A 15,786-nucleotide genomic window follows, 5' to 3' on the forward strand; every position below is an offset into this window, starting at 1 on the left:
TTTCCCCATCTCCTCCACAAGTTATACTGACATCAAATATAGTGAAAGCAGGGGTTATACTGTGGGGGAGGGACATACAAAGCAACAAAGAGATACTCTTATAAATGCGTTAGAAACACAACATGCTTTTAATCCTAGCTTCTCAGGAGGCTGAGAGCTGAGGATCTTGGTTCCAAACCAGTCAAGCCAAGATAGACAAATCTGAGAGACTTTTTTTTTTTTGCTGGTCATGGGGCCTGGACTCTGGGCCTAGGCACTGTCCCTCAGCTCTTCAGTTCAAGGCTAGTGCTCTACCACTTGAGCCACAGAGCCACTTTCAGCTTTTTCTGCCTCATGCATGCAAGGCAAGCACTCTACCACTGAGCCACCTTCCCATCCCTGAGAGACTTTTATCTTCAATTCACCAACAAAAATCAAGAAATGGCTCAAGTGGGGACCAGCCTTGAGTGAAAAAGTTAAGAGAGGGCAAAAGGCCCTGAGTTTAAGTCCCCTCCCACACACACATGCGCGCGCGTGCACACACACACACACACACAAAGATGAGAATCAGGAAAGGGTCTTATGGTTTATTACACACAATAGTTCCTCTCCCTTCAGGTAGCCAACCAGCCTGAGGGCTCAGAATTTGTGCAAACACCTCTGCTGTGGTTTTCTGAGAGAGGAGTGAGTAAGGCTGAGATGTGCAAGCTTAGAATTGGCTAGCTGTGTAGAGAAGTGGTACTTCCTGCTAAAATCAGTTTTACCAGGACTACTGAAATTTGGGACTAGCCAAAGTCCTTCGATGTTTATTGGTGGACCATTAGTGGGCATTTTGGAGATGTGAACTCATCAGTTCCAGAAGTTAAAAGCATAGTTACTACACCAAGGATGTCATTAAATATTCCATAGTGCACAGAGAAACCTCTTCCTTCTATGAACAAAAAACAATCTGATCAAATAACGGTGTTGAGACAGAGAACCCTGGGCCAGGGAATAGTGGCTGTTGCCAATGTCCAAAAAAAAATTAATGGTGACTTTCTTAGTGTGGGGAATACTGAAAGGAGCATACATAAAGCTCACAGAGATTGGAGTAGGAAGCCCATCAAGTCATCTCCTGGTGGTCTTAGAGATGTTACTTTATTAAAGCCTTCTTGTTTGACCTCCACAAAATCTTGGTTTGGGCTGGGCACAGGTGCCTCACACCTACAATCCTAGCTACTTAAGAGGCTGACATCTGAGGATTGAGGTTCAAAGCCAGCCCAAGCAGCAAAGTCCATGAGACTCTTATCTCCAATTAACCAATATAAAGCTGGGAGTGAAGCTATGGCTTAAGTACTAGAGCACTAGCCTTCAGAAAAAAATCTAAGTTTTCCTTTCATTTTCCTTCTGAGTTTCCCTAAATATTTTCCTCAGTTCCAAGAAGGGAGTTCTGAGAAATATAGTCTTTACTCATGATAGTGACAGCACAAGCATGAAGGATCTTGCAGAATAAATAGCTGTTACTAAAGCAAACAGTATACAGAGTAAATACATGTGGTAACTATGGAGAATGGGATCCCCTCAGAGGAGGGACAGAACTATGCTAATTCTGTGAAAGAAAAATCATTAAACAAATCTAATCAAGAGATATGGAGGGTTTTTAAACTTTGAATACTCCATAGAAAGGTGTGAGGATTAATCTTGGTTATCAACTTGACTGGACTGAGACATGCCTAGAAAATTGGTAAGGAACACTGGTCACTGGTGGCACATATCTAGAATCCTAGCTACTCTGAAGGCTGAGAACTGAGGATCAAAATTTGAAACCAGTCTGGGCAGAAAAGTCTGTAAGACTCTTTCTAATGATCTACCAAAACAACAACAACAACAAAAAAAACACTGGAAATAGAGCTCTGGCTCAAGTAGTAGAGTGCTGTCCTTGAGCAAAAAAACAAAACAGGGGCTGGGAAGTTGGCTCAGTGATAGAGTGCTTGCCTTGCATACATGAGGCCCTGGGTTCGATTCCTCAGCACCACATAAGCAGAAAAAAGCCAGAAGTAGTGCTATGGCTCAAGTGGTAGGGCACTAGCCGTAAGCTGAAGAGCTGAGGGACAGCACCCAGGCCCAGAGTTCAGCCCCCACAACTGGCAAAATAAATAAATAAATAAACAACTAAGGTGCAGTGCCGAGGCTCTGAGTTCAAGCCCAAGTACCCCCCCCCACACACACACAACACACACACAACCGAGAAAGCACACATCTGGATGTGTCCATGAGATCATTTCTAGAGATGATTAATATGTAGGTCAACAATTTGAGTGAACAAGTATCCAATCAGCTTGGGGCCTTGTATGCTGAAGGTGGGTAGTATCATCCAATCAGGTTGGAGCTCTGGATTCTGAAGGTGGTGGAATCATCCAGTATGTGTGGAGCTCTGGATTCTAAAAGTTGGTGGAATCATCCAATCAGCTTGGAACTCTGGATTCTGAAAGTGGATAGAGTCATCCAATTAGTTTGAGGCCTGGGAAGGAACAAGGTGATAGAGGTATGCGTGCTCTATATGTGGGCAGGTGCAACTCTTCTTGAGTATATGCATTTCTGCTGTGGTTACTGCCATCATTCCAGCCGCATTCTTGTGAACATGAACTTGGCACAGTAACCTTTCAGGGAGTTTCCAGACCTAGCCTCAGACTGGGGCTACCAAGATTGGGCCTCTTGTCTTGAAGTTTCCAGTTTCTTGAAATGAGCTGTATAGTCTGAAGATGGTCATAGCAATTCTCTCCTCTAATAATTATTTTTCCTTGTATTGCCTTTACTCTGGAAGGCCATAATACAAAATGAAACTGCTAAGAATAATTCAAAAAAATATGTAAGCCAATTGTTTCTCTGCTGGGATTTAGAGTCAGATATTCCTTAGATTTCAGTTTTCTTGTTCACAGATGGATCTCAACCAAATGCCAAAATCACAAATTCAGTTTTTTATGTAGTAAGTTCCAGTGATGTCCTTTGTTGTGTATATCAAAGGAAAAACTGGAGGCAAAAACATTCAAATGATATCTAGTGCCAAGCTGATTCTCAATAAATCTTTATTTCTGTTTCCCAGACCTTACTTTTGCTTTCCTCCCTTCCTTCCTTCTTTCTTTCTTCCTTTCTTTCTTTCTATCTTCCTTTCATCAGTCATGGGGCTTGAACTCTGGGACTGAGCGTTGTTCCTCAGCTCTTCAGCTCGAGGCTAGTGCTCTACCACTTGAGCCACATCCCCACTTTCGGTTTTCTGGTGATTTATTGGAGATACGAGTCTCACGGACTTTCCCACACAGTCTGCCTTTGAACCGTGATCCTCAGATCTCAGCCTCCTGAGTAGTTAGGATTATAGATGTGAGCCACCGGTGCCTGGCCCTTATTTTTGCCTTTTAATGATTGCAGAAATGAAATCCAATTAAACTCCTCCATCAGCAGAGAAAGCTAAATGTCTTTCTTTAAAAGTCAAGTAAAAAAAGAAAGAAAATAGAATGTAAAACTTAGTTAAATAGTTGAAAACAGAAATAAAATTGAAATTTTGTTGCATTTGCAATTTGGATATTAATAACATATATTTTTTATGGGAAAATTGTAAGGACTAATCAGAAAATAAAGGATATTTAATAAATAGCTTCTAATATATTGATGGTTCTTAGTTGATAAAGAATCATGATATAAACAATGATGACAGCATTAATATTTCAGTTTCCCTTTAAAATATAAAATAGCCCATCCTCTGTTTTAAAGGGGAAGGCAGATTTAGATGGCCCCTTCTGGCTGGGCACCTGTATCTGTAACCCTACCTATTCAGGAGGCTGAGATCTGGGGATCACGTTTCCAAGACAGCTCAGGCAGAAAAGTCCTAGTAAGACTCTAATCTCCAATTAATTACTCAAAAAAAAAATTGGAAATGGCGCTGTGACTCAAAATGGTAGAGCACCAGCCTTGAGCAAGAGAGCTCAGGGACAGCACGTAAGCCCAAGTTCAAGCCCCATGACCACCACCACCAACAACAAAAGATAGCCACCTCTGTATCTCTAACCTTATGATGTAGCCTTTAAAAAGGAGGTGTAGAGCCAGTGGCTCACACCTGTAATCTTAGCTACTCATGAGGCTGAGATCTGAGGATCCACACTGAAAGTCAGCCTGAGCAGTAGTCTGTAAGATTCCTATCTCCAACTAACTACCAAAGAGCCAGAAGTAGAGCTGTGGCTCAAGGGGTAGAGCACTAGCGGTCAGCAGAAAAGCTCAGGTACAGTGCCCTGGCACTGAGTTCAAGCCACAGGACAGGCAAAAAAATAAAAGGAGATATGTTAGGTAGAGTATATATCTGGATTTCTTTTTAGTTTACTTCCTAGTTTTAACCTCTAATCTGGTCCTTTTGATAGTTGTTGGAAATAATAAAATTGATATTTGTTGGAAATAATAAAATTTCACTGTGTCTTCATTTACCTTTCTTATTCATCCCATATCCAAATAATTTTGGTTTTAATCATAAAAGGGATAGTCTATCTCAAAAGGTGGCTGGTCCACCTTCTACAGCTGCTTCATGCTGAGAGTGGGTGGTTATGCCTTCAAGAGGCTGAAATCTGAGATAGGTGGGAGAGCAGGAAGTATTTTGATCTCTGTAGTTTTTGTCAACACTGCTGACCATGCAGCACCTTGTAGACAGAGATCCCAAGAAAGTCAGGACATGGGGCTTATCGCAGTGGTACGGAACATGTCTCCATGGCAGCTGGGAGGTAACTGGCTTCCAAGAGTCCACTCCTGGCTCAGTCTTGTCAGTTTCTGTCACTAGACAATAGATGCCAGGTTCCTGCAGCATCTCAGTTTCCACACAAAAGCACAAGTTCTTGGCATCCTCTCATGAACTGAATATCAGTGTATCTTAGAAAAAAAAAAGATTCTCCCCCAGACACTGGTGGCTCATGCCTGTAATCCTAGCTACTCAGTAGGCTGACATCTAAGGATCCTGGTTCAAAGCCAGGATCCTGCTTTCCTGCTTAGGAAAGGCTTAGGGTCTCTTATCTCCAATTAACCATCTAAAAGCTGGAAATGGAGCTGTGGCCCAAGTGGTAGAATGCTAGCATTGAGCAAAAAAGCTCAAGAACAGTGTCTAGGCCTTGAGCTTTAGCCCAGGACTGGCACCAAAAAAAAAAAAAAAGTCTCACAAGGCAAAAGTTCTAGCAGAGATTTCTTTTAGTCAAACAGGTTAGACAAAAATAGAAAAAGAAAGAAACATTTTCTGGCCTCCAAACAGAAAATGGTAGTAAAAAACTTTTCTTCCTAGTTTTTTTGTACCAGCTCCTATAAGAAACATCTGTTCTGCAGTTTCTACCTGTATGATGTGAAGTGTGATTTTTTTGGGGGGGGGGGTGAGGGGCAGGCAGTTCCAGGCCTTTACTTCAAAGTCTCACACTCAAATTCTAGGCTGGTGCTCTACCATCTGAGCCACTTCTCTAGTCTGATTATTTTGCTGTTATTTTAGAGAGGAAATCTTGAGGACTTTTCAGCCTGGGTTGGCTTTGAACTATGATCCTCCAGATCTCAGGCTCTTAAATAGCTAGGATTACAAGTGGGAGTCATCAAAGCATAGCAATGATTTATTTTCTGATGGAAAAAGGAAGAGAAATGTATTTGGTTTTCTGGTACAATGTATCTAATATGACTTTCTATTTCCATAGGAACCTCAAATGCTTCCCTAGTTAGGACTTCACAGGCCAAGAACATGGTGCCAATATTGTCTACTGATGAGGGCCTTATAGCAGACCCAGTCAAGGGGGGGGGGAAGGGAAATAGAGAAGGGGGGACAGAAGGAAGAGGAAGGAAAGAGAGAGGAGAGAAACTGATAGAGGGAAGAGGAAGAGGAGAGGAGAAATGAGGATAGAGGGAGAAACAGAAAGGGAGGGAAGAAGGGACAGGAATGGAGAGGGTGAATAAGAAGGAGAAAAAGAAAGAGTGCTCACATGGTAAGTACTAAACAAGAGGGCAGATTGGCTCTTCTGTGATCCCTTGGCTTGTGGCGGGGCTGGGGGACTCCTCCACTCCTGTGAGAGCTACTCCACTCTGCAGAACCAGCATTAATCCCTCCCCTACCACACAGTCAGCAGCCACTGGACCCTCTACTTTTTCAGTCTTGCTACATGGGAGACCAAAGTCCCAGCACTGTCACAAGCCTGCCAGTGAGCACAGGTGTTCTTCACCCCCTGCTTCCCATGGCCCACACCTGACTGGCTGTTACTTCTAACATGTGTCCTTCTTGTTCAGGTCTGGTCCACTGTCTGTTATTTTGAAGTACTTTCCCTCTGTTGCTGCCTGCGACTTCTTTCCTGTGTCCTGTCTACTCATCTGGGAGCCAGGTAGCACTCTGGTGGAGCCTGCTCTGTGAATAAGCATACATTACAACACTGAGCACAGCTAATTCGTACCTGATGGATATAGCTCAGATTTACCAATGATCATTTCAAAGACTCGCAATAATTCCTATAACTGTAAATGAATGCCTAGAGGAAGGTAGAGCTTCTAAGTTGAGGGAAAAAATGCACACAGAGCATCATGTACCAGTGCTGTTTTATTTTGGTCCAGCCCTTTGGTCAAGTTGTCTTGAAATGACTCAGAACCAACTTAGTCTGAGTTCAGTGACATACAAAGATCTCAGTGGCAAGTCATCTTTTTTTGTAAGCAATGTCTTAACAGGTTAAACAGAGTCTTTCATTGAATTTTTTCTCAATTTATAATTTTATTTTCCTCCAAGCATTTATTCCTATATCATCTATTTTAATTATTTTTGTGCCAGTCCTTGGGCTTGAACTCAGGGCATGAGTGCTGTTCCTAAGCTCTTTTTGCTTAAAGCTGGTGCTCTACTACTTTTTCCACAGCTCTACTTCCAACTTTTTGCTGAGTAATTGAAGATAAGAGCTTCATGGACTTTCCTCAAACCACCATCCTCAGATCTGGCTTTGGAGTAGCTAGGATTACAGATGTGAGCTACAGTTGTATGCCTGGCTATTCAGAAGGCTGAAGTCAGTGAGACTCTTCTCCAACTAACCAATAAGAATCTGGAAGTGGAGGTGTGCCCAAGGCACAAACACTTATTTTTGCATTTATTCATGGCACATCTAAGACTCAGATAAGAGACTCATCCAATTACTCTTTGACAGTAGATATTAACCATGCAAATGATGAGCCACTTACGGTTGGACCAAATGGAAGAAATAAGCAAGACACATAATGAAAACTGAGAAAATGTTGATTGATTGTATCAGCAATCTGGTGATCAAATAGTTTCCATTTATACAGATCATTAGTGGATGAGCCCAGAGCCGTGGGATCTTTGCTAACTTGTGGTTGCTTTCACAAGGCAGAATTGTTTTGTCTATTATTTTTTTCTAATTGTTGTTTTCCTTTCTAATTAAAGGGAGGAAAAGCTATGCAGGCCTTCCCTTTATGCCAACACATCTTGAGTCATCACCAAATATAAATCGATGGCTTGTGGAAAGGGAGTTAGGATTCAAATAAGTCAAATTTTTTTTTTTTTTTTTTTTGGGTCTGGTCGTGGGGCCTGAACTCTGGGCCTGGGCGCTGTCCTTCAGCTCTTCAGCTCAAGACTAGTGCTCTACCACTTGAGTCACAGCGCCACTTCCAGGTTTTTTCTTTTTGCTTATGTGGTGCTGAGGAATCGAACCCAGGGCCTCAGGCATGCAAGGCAAGCGCTCTACCACTGAGCCAACTTCTCAGCCCTAAGTCAAATATTTTTAAGTTGGGTTAAAAATTTCATACTAAAAAATATAAATGAGCCAGACACAAATGGCTCATACCTAGTTATTCAGTGGGCTGAGCTCTGAGGATTGCAGTTCAAAACCAGCCCAGGCAGAAAAGCTCATGAGTCTCTTTATCTCCAACTAACCAGCAAGAACCCAGAAGAGGAGGCATGGCCACGTGTAGAATGCCTGCCAAGAGCAGAAAAAGCCAGACATTTTCACTTCTAATCTGCTATCAATCTGAGAACAAAAAGGAACAGCAGTGTTGTACTTGGAAGCACAAGATGGTGGAAATGTTTCCACATTAAAAATTAGCTGTGTGGCCAGGTGCTGGTGGCTCATTCCCATAAGTCTTGCTACCTAAGAGACAGATATCTAAAAATTCTCATTCAAAGTCATACCCTTCAGGAAAGTTCATGAGACTCTTCAATGAAGCACCAAAAAAGCCAGAAGTGGAGCTGTGGCTCAAGTGGTAGACCTCTAGTCTTGAACACAAAAGCTCAGGGATAGCACCTCGGCCCTAAGTTCAAACGCCTGGGCTGGCATACACACACAAAATTAGCTGTATGCTTACAGAGAGAGCTGATATGATAAGAATGTCATGAAACTAAAAGACAAGTCAAGACAGAGGAGAGCCCACAGGTGCTGTATGGAGTCTGTAATTAATGTACCCTCAACGAACAGGCTGGTTGAGCGGGCACTGATTCTCTGATGCAGAGGCCAAGATTGGGGAGCTTTTGTTTAAAAAAAAATCTTTATATCAAACTATAACTGACTCAATTTGAGTTAAATGTACCTGTGAAATCATGTGATTAAAAAAAAAAAGAAACATCCAATCCAGCTATTTCACTCAGAGAGCCAAGAATTAAAAGATGATAAGCCTGATGGCTACCAGTGGCTCATACCTGTAATCCTAGCTACTCAAGAGGCTGAGACACAAGGATTGAGGATTGGGGTTCAAAGCCAACCTGAGCAGGAAAATCCATCAGACTCTTATATCCAATTAACCAGCAAAAGACCAGAAGTCGAACTGTGGCTCAAGTGATTGAGAGTCAGGCCTGAGCTGAGCAAAGAAAGCTAAGAGAGAACTTGATGCCTTGAATTCAAATCTTAGTTTGGCAATAAATGAATGAATGAATGAATGAATGAATAAATAAATAATGAAAGTGACTTTCACAGGGTGTATTATGAATGAAATTGAAGAAATTTTAGGCTAAACATTGCTAACAAGAAAAGGGTAAGTATTGAATGAAATTAATTTTAAAACAATCTACCATGGATGTTGGGAAGCAGGTGTTTTTCTTTTCCTTTTTAAAAAACTGGAATGCTAGCTTCTAAACATGAAATTGGCCCTTAGACCAGATTTAATCCGAGCTCTTAAGAATCAGTGAAATGTACAAAACTCTATGTTGAAAATGATCTTTACAGCTTTCGTGGGGGAGGGGGGTTAGTTGTGGATAGGGTGGTGGGAGGAAAGGGATGGTAGAGGGAAAACAAAGGAGGAGGCAATAATACTCAATAGGAAATGTACTCATTACCTTGCTCCTGTAACTGTAACCCCTCTTTACAGCATTTTTACAATAAAAAATGTACAAAAAAAGAACCAGTGAAATGATTTGCAATAACTAATATATGTCTAGGACAAGTAGAAAAGGTCAAATGCTATGTACATATGACCATAAAGATGATGCTAAGTGAAATGAATCCCAAGATAGGGACACAAGAGGTTTTTATCTTTGTTGCTGTTGTTTTAATGTACTCATAATGTACTATGTTATTTTTTTTGTTTCTTTTGTATGTTCTTCCCCCATAGTATAACCCATGTTCCAGTGCCCTGCATCTTGTATATACATTTTTCTAATTTGGGAAGGGGAAGGGAAATAACAAAATGCTGAAACAAGGATACATGTTGACCCGTTGTAACAATGAGATGTACAAGACACTATATTGAAAACAAACTTTACAACTTGGGGGGGTAGGGAGTAAGGAAGGGAGGAGTTGGGGAGGGAAGAGATGTTAGGGGAAAAACAAAGGAGGGGGTAACAATGCTCAATAGAAAATGTACTCATTATCTTACTCATGTAACTGTAACTCCTCTGTACAGTATCTTTACAATAAAAATACATATTTAAAAATACATATTTAAAATATATATATATTTAAAAAATCAGTGAAATGGCAGTTAATTTTTTTTCCTGGGGATTGCAAACAAAATTTACCTAAGTAAATGTGGGATTATTTGGGACTATGTGAAGTTTAATGTTTGCAGAAATAAAAGTATATACATATACATGTGTATATATACATATACATGCATATACATATACATACAAGTATGTATATATACATATATGCATATATACATATATATATATGTATATATACATACAAGTAGATATATAGACATGTGTATATATACATATACATGTATATGTATATGTATATAATCATAGTTTTGGCTAAATCAACTTTAAAGTAACTGGATTTAAAATAGCAGGTTATTAGTTTTTCTTTTCTTTCCTTTTCTTTTTCTTTTCTTTTTTTTTTCTTTTCTACTGTTCCTGGGGCTTGAACTCAGGGCTTGGGCACCGTCCCTGAGAGTTTTTGCTCAAGCTAGAGCTCTACCCTTTTGAGCCACAGTTCTACTTCTGGGTTTTTGATCATTAATTGGAGATAAAAGTCTCATAAACTTTCCTGCCCAGGCTGACTTCAAACTTCAATCCTCATAATTTAGCCTCCTAAGTGGCTAGAATTATAGGTGTGAGCACCTGTGTCCAGCTGTTATTTTATTTTGGAACAATGGGATTGATATTCTTTTTCATGTGCTTATTAGGCACTTACTTTTGTTTGTTTTTGGTGTCCAAATAACTGGTGGTTTAAAAAATTAATTCTTTATAGTACCTGCATGTTTTATTACATTTAAAGAAACATCTAACAATTCAGAGGTGCACTTTTTTTGAGATATTGTGGCACACATCTAGGTGTAGTTAAACTGTGTCAGTTGTTTGGATTCTGTGTGACATTAAGAGGAAGATATTATAGAATTGATCATAGTATGAGGTGATTTGTTCCACTCACAGAAACTGTCTGAAGAACGTCCAGCCCCTTGGGGTCATTCTGTAGGTAAGAGAATATTGACATTTGGGTGGGAGGTGATGGAGAATCTCAGAATCAATACAGCAGTGCATACAGCCTGAAGAGAAACTATATTAGCCTTAGATAGAAACCAATGAACTGTTCTGATTCTTATCAATTTAAGGACTACTGTGAATAATATCCCATTTTTTTCTCTTCACTGTTTCATTGTATTTTCTCTATATATTTTAGTTTTCCTTATATTAAATCATTGAATTTTTTAAAGCTGTTTTCACTTGACTAATAAGAGACAACATCCCATGAATCACATGGGCATTTGTTTTTAGATTCAGAGTCTGTTACTATGCATTGGACGGCAGCATTGCAATACAAAACAATTACATTCCTGGTTCTATTTCCTGAAACAAAATATTTTTCCTGAAACAAAATATTTTTCCTGAAACAAAATCTAGTTATGTTGGCTTTTAATTTATTTTATATATTCAATATTTATTTAGTTATTTAATAATTAAATCTAATCATTCTAATAATTAAATATTAATAAGATTTAATAATTATTTAATCATTTTAATGGAAAAAGATAATGTCATTGTATTTTGAAAACTGCCAAGAGCTCTCTTCACAAAAACATGAAAGATTCTGATGGAAGCTAGAAACTAGTCATTAAGAATAACTAATAATTAATACTTATAATGTTGTTTCTTACATTTGCACAGTTTTTTTTAATTTAATTTTTTTTGTGAACATACTGTACAGAGGGGTTACAATTACATGGGCAGGATAATGCATACATTTCTTACATTTGCACAGTTTTTACTTGAGCTATTGAGGGTTGTTTTTTGTTTTGTGCTGTTTTTATTGTTTTCCTGGTGGTCCTGGGGTTTGAACACAGGGCCTGGGAACTGCTCTATAGTCTTTTGTTCAAGGCTAGCACTCTACTACTTGAGCCACAGCTTCACTGCTACCTTTTTAATTAGAGATAAGAGTTAATTAGAGGTAAGAGTCTCATGGACCTTACTGTCCAGTCTGGCACTGAACTGTGATATTCACATCTCAACTTTCTGAATAGCTAGGATTACTTGAGCCATGGGTACCTAGCCTTTGAGTAATTTTTGCAAAAATAATATTCATGTAAAATAAAAATAAAAAATCTATAAACATTCAGCCTTTATAAAAATGCATTTTTCATTCCAGAAATGACACATTTTTTAAAAAAATTGTGTAAAGAAAAAATTATACTTCCTCCTGAAAGTAAGCCATTAGAAAGCTTATGTTAAACAGAATTTGTAATATTTTATAGGCAATTACCTATATACAAAAGAAAGCAGTGAATTTTGAGCTCATAGAACCATTTCTGTTTGCAACCAAACCAAGCTAAAGAATAAAAGAAGTAAATTCCCTTACTCTGTGGAGGAAGGTGTTCTTTATGTATTCCCTATTGTGAAAATTGGAAAAATACACAAGGAGGTATATTTTTGGTTTCGATTTGAGAAGATAAGAATGTGAGAAAGATGACGTTCATTGTTGTTATCTGATTTTTGTTACACGAGGCAAATGACTGCCTGCCCAGCATGGACTGGGAGAGGCAGCTGAAACCTCCTGAGGTTATTTGTTCTTCCATAATCTCCTTGGCTGATCTTCAAAGAGCTTGCCAAGCAGAGTTCAACCATAAAATTCTCTCCCTGCCATACAGATTAGGGGTTTAATCCACATGCCAACTTCCAGGTGGAAGATAATCACTGGGATGGTGAGCACTTCAGAATTCAAGGTCAGCTAGGTAGTGTTCCAGGCCTTTCTATGGAGAACAGCACCACATACCTTCCTGATGTCTCTGTTTACTGGTTCCAGATGCTTTAAAGTTATTGTTAAGACTGTTCCTTTTTTCTGTTGTTGCTCATGGGGCTTGAACTCAGGGCCTGGGCAATGTCTCTGAGCTTTTTATTCAAGACTAATGTTATACCACTTTAGCTACAGTTCCACTTCTGGCGCTCTCTCTCTCTCTTTCTCTCTCTCTCTGCCTGCTTAATTGGAGGTAAGAGTCTCATCACCTTTCCTGCATGGGTTGGCTCTGAACCAGGATCCTCAAATCTCAGCCTCTTGAATAGCTAGGATTACAGGCTTGAGCCATCAGTGCCCAGCTTAAGACATTTTTTTTATGGGCCATAGCTTTGACAAATTTATGCTCAGGTCTACCATTTGGTCAAATTTGATACCAAACTTTGTGTTAGTTACAATGCCTCAAACTATAAGTAATCTGAAATCAAATCAAATTAAACAGAAAGGATATTTCTTCATGCACATAGTGGTACCCAGAAATAGGCCTAGTTTTACTGTTATTTGGACCTTTATTTCAAATGAATTTCAGTCTCTTCTATTTTATTTCATTTTGTCTTTCATTATTATTATTATTATAAAGGTGATGACCAGTGGAGTTACAGCTACATGAGTCAGGTCAGACTCTTTTCGTCTTTTGATTTGCTTAGGAGTGATGTCTTTGTGATCATAGCTGTTGGTAGGATTGAAATTAATTATCTATGTTCAGTGAGGAATGAATGGCTCCCTATGGTTGAAGATTCCAGAAGTCTATATATATATATATATTCCCATGTGTTTTTGGGCATAATCAGCACACATGCTGAGTGATGAATGAATCAGGAATGGGTGTGGGTGGAGGGTTCCATTTATCCGTGGATGACTCAAGCATCTGCTACATGCAGCTGACCTGTACAGAACCATGCGCAGCATTTTTAAAGGCCATGCCAATGCTGAGATTACCTTATACTTCATGCATTTTGATCACAATAATAATCCCCACCAACCAGACTCTAGAGGAACTCCACTGACTTGGTGTATACATACAGATCACTTATGGCTTGAAAGAGAATCATATACAACATTTTCAGGATTTAATTCCTAGAATGAAAAAGCTAGGTCCTCCACATATGGATATGTACTAAAGAATTCATGTTGCAGTGATTATTAATATTTGTTAATAGCATATACTTGCAATCCACACCAGGCAGATGTGTGCCAAGTTTCCTATAAGGGCAGTAAGGCTGTTATTTCATCTCAGAGCAAGCTTGTACTCCACAACATTTTGATATACATTATGTTGATGTTTATTTTGTGACCAAATATCCTGAAGAATAATCATGGTTAAAATGAGAGTATACTAGATCAATTCGACGCCAGTACTATTACATTATTAAACATGAAAATATAAAATTGAAAAGTTCCATCAAGAATAAAGGGAACAGGAGAGAAATACAAGCAAAATGCTCAAGGTACATATATGATAAAGAAAGTAGGGACAGAAATGAGTTTGAGGGTGGGATGAATGAGAAGCACTGGCCACTGAAATGGGCATGATAAATTGGAACCCCCTTGCACAATCTTTTGAAGTTCAGAAGGTATGAAAATAATAAGTGTAAAATATATTTAAATAATTTACTAAGCCTATAATCTTAGCTATTGTGAGATTGTGATTAGGCAGATAGAGTCTCAAGGGGTCCCTGGGGGGGGGAAACTTTGATACACCTCATTTTAACTGGTAATCTGGTCCAGTAGTACACATTCATTATACAGACCAAGTACAACAGAAAGTATAATTAGGAGGAACGTGATTCAGTCCCACTTAGGCAAAAAGTGAGACCCTATCTCAAAAGAAGCCAGACAAAAAGGGCTTAGCAAGTGCAAGGCCCTGATTTCCAACTCCAGTACTGCCACTCCCCCCCCCACACACAATCTCTAGTATTGTAATCTTTACAAACCCAGAACCATGAAATTTAAATTCAATATTAAAAAATTACTCAGTGAATTTAAAGCTATATATATATATCTATATTAATATAGATACATAAATTATATAATGAAAAACATATTTTAATTTAACTTATATATCTTATATATTTATTTCTACATATTTTAATTTATATATATTTAACTTGAAGAATATGAAAAATTCTTCAAACCATCAAACAACTTTTAAAAATGTCAGCAGCTACACTATTTTTGTACTATGCATTTGGTACCAAAGTGTTCTAATTCCACATATGAAAATTAATTTCTTCTCTTCACGTAAGTTATTGACTAGTTAAATGACCAGTCATTTTTATAAGTATAATTGCATATAGATAAGAAACACACAAATGCAATCAAATAAAGTACATGTTGAAAAACACAAATTTTTAAAAGGTCATTTCCTGTGGAAGTTTAATCTTATTGTTCAGGAAAATCAAGGCATGTTATCATGATGTTAACAAAGAATTGCATAGACATGAAAGCCTGTACTTTGACACTTAATGGTTTAAGACTAATACCTAAATTATATTCTCAGTGTTATTTTGAACATGCTTTTTGTTGTGGTTTCTTGCCTTTCTTTTTAAAAACAAATTGGCCATGAGTTATAATTATGTCTCTTACTATAATTAATGGAAATAAGACATGTGGAAGGATCTGAGAATGAAGCCAAAAAATTAAGCTACCAGGAACTGGTAGCTTAATGCCTGTAATCCTAGCTACTCGGGAGGCTGAGATCTGAGGACTGTGGTTCAAAGCCAGCCTGGGAAGGAAAGTCCATGAGACTCTCCAGTTAAGCAACAAAAAAAAAGCCAGAAGTGGAGCTATGGATCTAATGGTAGATCTCTAGCCTTGGGCAAAAATTCAGGGACAGTGCCCTGGTTCTGAGTTCAAGCCCCAAGACCAGCGCAACAAATAATTAATAATAATAATAATAATAATAAAACTGGGAAAATACTGAAGGCATGAAATTCTTTTTTTTAATTTTTATTTTTTTATTGTGAAAATACAGAGGGGTTACAATTACATGGGCAAGATAGTGAGTACATTTCTTATCAAGCATTGTAGCCTCCTCCTTTGTTTACACTTCCCATCCCTTCCCATCTTCCCTCCCCACCTCAATCCTCCCCCCTCGACATGACAACTTGTACTT

This window comes from Dipodomys ordii, unplaced genomic scaffold, assembly GCF_000151885.1.
Source record: "Dipodomys ordii isolate 6190 unplaced genomic scaffold, Dord_2.0 Scaffold60, whole genome shotgun sequence".
NCBI classification, from domain to species: domain Eukaryota; kingdom Metazoa; phylum Chordata; class Mammalia; order Rodentia; family Heteromyidae; genus Dipodomys; species Dipodomys ordii.